Here is a 6,382-nt window from a genome sequence, read left to right as displayed (position 1 = left end):
TTCCACAGAGGTGTTTCTCTGCAGAGCGTGGACAATGAAGGAGTCATAAATATCCCCCTCGCAGGATGAAGGCCTGAAGTAAGGTGATGGGAGGCCATAAAACTAGAGTGCTGAGAAGTCTGCAGCTTGGAAATAGCTGAGACCCATGTTGACGAACAACAAAACCAACTGGTATGTTTGAATGTCTATTCTACATACATTTGGACTCTGGTCCTATGGACAGTGATGGAAACAACTGGAAGAGACATTCATGACGCCCTGCAGAGCTTAAACAGCTCTGCAGAGAGACATGTGATGTGCACACCCGGAGGAAGCACCACCAAGCTGAGATGTTTTTGGAAATGTTATCTTCTTATTTTCACTATTAAATTAACAATTTGTTTGTTTGTGGGATGCAGTTTGCCATGAGATGAGATCAATGAGGAATGGGATAACTGCTAATACATTTGTTAAACTGTGTACCTTTTCAGTAATTTAGGGTGATTTGACATATGCTGAGTATAAAAAGGTTTGCATTGAAACTGTCAGACATGAGTTATTCATACCTGGGAACTTTTCAAGCATAAAGGTCAAAAAGGGGGGAAATGTTAGATTTGTATTGTTGATTGTCATTTATGCTTAGAAATATTTACTTATATATGCTTAGAGTTTTGTAATTAGTTGTAGATTGGTAGAGGTTTTGATCCTTGATAGTCTGCAAACTTTGTGTGTATTGGACAGCACTTTGGGAGCATGAGAGGTCATACCGTGTTTTATTGTTTTATGGTAGGATTAACGTAGTTGCGTCTGTTCTAGTCTAAGTGCTTTTCTGTTTAGATGACCTGCTGGACTTCCTTACCGGGGGGGTCTAGTCTACCCTCTTCCTGACCAAGGATGTTTGACCCTTTGATCAGCAGTCCACACACACACACACACACACACACACACACACACACACACACACACACACACACACACACAGGCAAGGTACTCTTTGTGTGTATGTAGACGTCATATGTTAATGAACTTATGCATATTCATGTAACCTCAATAAAAGAACAGTGGTACGGGAGAACGGACGAGACCAACTGGAGTCAAGCGACTGTCCGGTTCTCTCCCGTGCACGAGAAACATGAAGAAGCTTGCCTACTTGTGTCTTGCTTTGCAGTGTAATTATATTGTCTTCAACGTTCCAGCGGATGGGTTCAAGCTACAAACCTATCATAGAATGAGCAGGATCAGGGTTCGGTAAAGGCGGATCTTTGTCGCTAATGAGATGTTCTTCTTCTTCCAGACGCACCAGCGCAGAGTCAGGACTTTGGTCTTCTCGGCGTTAACATTGAGACCGTACAGTTTGGAGTGCCGGGCGATGTCATAGAGGATGTGAGTTGCCTCGGTGTTATCTTCGGCAAAAATGGCGCTATCGTCAGCGAACATTAGATCGGTGATAAATCGATCGGTCGAGGCTTGGACTCTATGGCGGCCCTCGAATGCTTTGCGCATTATCACATCGATGACGATGTTGAACAACAGCGGTGACACCACATCGCCCTGCCGGACCCCTGTCATGATGGGGAATTCATCGGACACTTCGTCATGAATACGTACCTGGCTGGTCGAGCCATCGTAGGCGGTTTGTAGTAGCTCGATGATCTTCACGGGTATGTGTTCGGCTGCCAAAGCCCTCCACAAGGCTGGCCGGTCGATGCAATCAAACGCAGACTTGAAATCAATGAAGATGATGACTGTTCGACGTCCGCATCTGATCCGTTCCTCCATGAGTCGACGTAGGGTGAAGATTGGGTTGCTGCAGCCTCGTCCGGGTCAGAACCCGGCCTGTTCTTCCTGGCTGGTCATCTCACAGTGCTTTTGAAGGCGTGATTGAATTGTTTTCATAAGGACCTTGCCGACGATGGACAGTAAGCTGATGCCGCGGTAGTTTTTACATTCTCGGTTGTCGCCTTTCTTTAGGATAGGAATGACAGCCGCCTTCTTCCAATTTGCTGGTATCACATTTGATGTCCAGATCAGTTTGAATAATGAGTGTAGACGTATGACGAGGACTTCTCCTCCAGCTTTGAGGGCTTCTGCTGCCACATGATCAGGGCCAGCGGCCTTGTTGTTCTTTAGCGAATGTATTGCGAGTTTGACTTCTTCTACCGTTGGTTCTGCATCAGACATCGGCACCGTAGGAGGGTCGATGATGGGCGGCGCTGCAGCCGGACCTTGGGGCGGATCGTGATTGCAGAGTTCATTGAAGTATTCTTTCCACCGTTGCAGGCGCTCCGCAGTTGACTTTACAAACGAGCCATCCACCTTCCTGATGTTATCATTCATCATCTTGCACTTGCCACTGAGACTACGTATGGTCTGGTACAACACCCTGTAGTCTTGTCGTTCGGCCGTATTTTCAAGTTCCTCAGTGACTTTGTTCCAGTACGCCTCACGGTCTGCTTTCATCTTCAGCCTCACCTCACGGTTTAGCCGACGATACTTTTCAAAGTTGGTTAGCTTGGCCTTCTTGCGTTCAAAGACCAAGTCAAGGCACTCGTCCGAGATCCACGGTTGTGTGCGACGCTGGGCGGGTGGGCACAGCGGCTTGGCGCAGTCCAAGATGGCTTTCGATATTGTTTGCTCTTCTTTGTTGGCATCGTCGCTCAGGGGGAGTAGGGCGAAGTGGTTCGATAATGCGATCTGGAATTCTTGACGGCGGTCATTGTTGTTGAGGTGATGCCAGCCCAGCCTGGGCGGCTTGGGTGTCGGCCTCTTCGCTCGTTGGAGCTTCAGGCGCACTCTGGCTTGGACAAGATAGTGATCAGAGCCGCAGTCGGGTCCGCGCATCGCCCGGACATCTTGCAAGGATGATCGGAACTGGGTGTTGAGCACATAGTCGAGTAGCGCTAAGTCGTTTCCTCTTGGGTTGCGCCATGTCAGACGGTGCTTGAGCGAGTATTGGAATAGCGTGTTCCCGAGGACCAGTTTGTTGGTGGCGGCGAATGACAGCAATCGTAGCCCATTGTCGTTCATTTTTGCATGGCCGAACTTTCCCATCGTCGATTCCCAGCCAGTGCGGCCTTCTCCGATGTGGGCGTTTATGTCGCCGGCGATCATGATCATGCCGGTTTGAGGTAGGGAGTCCATGACGTCTTGCAGGCAATCATAGAAATCATCTTTAGTTGCATCGGAGTTCATTTCGGTCGGTGCATAGACCGCGATGATATGTAGCTTGATTGTACCGTTGACAGTTAGGACAGCGATACGGTCAGATATAGGTTGGAAGGCCACGACGCTCACAGAGAACCGATGGTGTACCATGAAGCCGACTCCGGCTTCTCTTTTGTCGCCGCCCGAGTAATACAACATCATCTTTTTGTCCATGGCCGGCACTTCGACGGAGACAGTGCCAGTTCCAGTCAGCCGAAGTTCCGATAGGGCCGTTATCGAGACGTTGAGTTTTGAAAGTTCACGGGCGATGATCTCCTTCTGCCCAACATGGTGACCAGTTCTGACATTTCATGCTGCAATGTTGATCGGCGTCTTGGGCGTGAGACGATGGAATTGATGGCCAGTAGTCCCACCAGCGCCCTGGGTCCCCAGCGCTGGCGCATCGGCTGCCCGGATGCGGTAGCATTGGTTGATAAAGCTGATCGTTGAGATTCCATTGGTTTCAAGCCAAGTTTCCCCGATTAATCGGTTCTGGTCGCCTTGGCAGGGCGACCACCCTCCTTTCACAGCCGGGCTTGGGACCGTCCATGGCGGAGTTAGTGTTAACCTTAAATTGTGAAACAGCTGTGTACTGCCTTTTGTTCCTGGAGAAGGTATTTAACTGAGAGCCATGCTAGGCTCAGGGAGACTCTGCTGACCGTCTGTCCCGCGGTCATGCAGGGACTTCTGAAAAGATCTGAAAAGATGGCACCGGTGAGGTCAGCTGCCGTCATGACTGTTCCGACCACTTTTTCTTTGTCTTTGTTTTTTAAGTTAGTTTTCAGCATTTCTAAATCGGCAAAATCATCACCACTGGGTACATTAGGTATGACAGTGACACTCTTGTTTCTATTGGTATACAATGTACTCACAATTCGAAGTTTTTAACTCCGGATCCGAGCTGGCCGAGTGAGATCTTGAGGGAGAACAAAGGAAAGCGGCGGCGGCCTAGAGGGAAGCGAGCCGGCGTCAGGAACAGGCTGAGAGCTCGTGCACACCGCACACCTCTGCCTAGCATCCTGCTCGCCAACGTCCAGTCACTGGAGAACAAGCTTGACGACCTCAGGGCCAGGATAAAGTTCCAGAGAGACATTCGGGACTGCAATCTCCTCTGCTTCACTGAAACATGGCTGAACCCAGCGGTGCCGGACCACGCCATCCAGCCGGCCGAGTTCTTCTCGGTTCACCGTATGGACAGGACACGGGACTCGGGGAAGTCAAGGGGAGGCGGCGTGTGTTTAATGGTGAACAACAACTGGTGCAACAGTGCGAACGTTGTTCCTCTCACACGCTCCTGCACACCAAATCTGGAACTACTGTCCATCATGTGTCGTCCTTTTTATCTACTTCGGGAATTTACATCGGTCATTGTAAGTGCCATTTATATTCCACCACAAGCGGACACAGTCACCACCTTATGCGAGCTGCATGAGGCACTCACACAGCACCAGACACAACACCGGGACGCTGCGCTTATTGTGACGGGGGACTATAATAGCGCCAACCTCAAACGCGCAGCGCCGAACTTTTATCAACACATCACCTGCCCCACCAGAGGTGAAAGGACACTGGACCACTGCTACACTGCGGTCAAGGACGGCTACAAGGCACAATCCCGCCCTCCTTTTGGCAAATCTGATCACGCCGCCATCTTCCTCATCCCAAAATACAAACAAAGGCTGAAACAGGAAGTTCCGGTTCAGAGGAAGGTCGCGCGCTGGACGGATCAATTGGTGGCCGCGTTACAGGACGCACTCGATGACGCAGACTGGGGCATGTTCAGAAACAGCTCCGATGATGATGTCAACGTGTTTACGGAAGCGGTTGTGGGATTCATCGGGAAACTAGTGGATGATACCGTGGAGACAAAGACTATCACAACGTTTCCCAACCAGAAGCCGTGGGTGGATAAAACCATCCGCGACGCTCTGAGATCCCGCACCGCTGCCTACAACACGGGACTCACGACGGGGGACATGGACCCGTACAAAGCCGCGTCATATAACGTGCTGAGGGCGGTGAAAGAGGCGAAGCAGGAAACTAGAGTCTCAACTCCAACAGAGTGACTCTAGGAGCCTGTGGCGGGGACTAAGGACAATAACGGACTATAAAGCACCAACAACCGGTATGACGAACGCGGCCGTGACTCTGGCAGACGAGCTGAACACTTTCTATGCTCGCTTCGAGGCTGCAGCTAAGGACTCCAACGATGCTAATGCTAGCGGCGCTAACGGCTGCAGACAGGAAGATACTGCCAGCACCGGAAACGTGCTCGTCATCTCCGAGCATGAAGTAAGGAGAGCCTTCAAGAGAGTGAACACCAGGAAAGCAGCAGGGCCAGACGGCATCCCAGGTCGTATCCTAAGAGACTGCGCATACCAGCTAGCTCCTGTGTTCACTGAGATATTCAACATCTCTTTATCTCAGTCGGTGATCCCCACATGCTTCAAAGAGTCCATCATTGTCCCTGTCCCGAAGAAACCCCACCCTGCTTCTCTCAATGACTATCGCCCTGTAGCCCTCACCTCAGTAGTGATGAAGTGCTTTGAACGCCTGGTCAGAGACTTCATCATTTCTTCACTACCAGACACACTGGACCCACTACAGTTCGCTTACCGTCCAAATCGTTCCACAGACGATGCCATCTCTCATCTCCTCCACACATCACTCACTCACTTGGACACTAGAAGGGGGAATTATGTTAAAATGCTCTTCATAGACTACAGCTCTGCATTTAACACCATAATTCCCTCCACACTCACCACCAAGCTGGAGCATCTGGGACTCAGCTCATCTATGTGTCAGTGGATCTCCAACTTCCTAACTGGCAGACCACAGGCAGTAAGGATGGGCAGACATGTCTCAGCCTCCACCACTCTCAGCACTGGAGCCCCCCAGGGGTGTGTTCTGAGCCCCCTGCTGTACTCTCTGTACACATATGACTGCGTGGCCACTACCAGCTCCACCACCATCATCAAGTTTGCTGATGACACCGTCGTGGTGGGCCTGATCTCTGATAACGACGAGAGGGCCTACCTGAAGGAGATTAGGAATCTGGAAAACTGGTGCCAGAGGAACAACCTCCTTCTAAACGTCAGTAAGACAAAGGAGCTGATAGTGGACTTCAGCACTAAGCAGGAGAGGAACTACCAGACCCCTGTCATCAACGAGTGCCCAGTGGAGAGAGTGGACAGCTTCA

Source organism: Copadichromis virginalis, linkage group LG9 (assembly GCF_057382275.1).
Source record: "Copadichromis virginalis isolate Kocher_CV1m ecotype Utaka linkage group LG9, C_Virginalis_male_GT1.1, whole genome shotgun sequence".
Taxonomy (NCBI): domain Eukaryota; kingdom Metazoa; phylum Chordata; class Actinopteri; order Cichliformes; family Cichlidae; genus Copadichromis; species Copadichromis virginalis.
Note: the sequence above shows the minus strand (reverse complement) of the source record.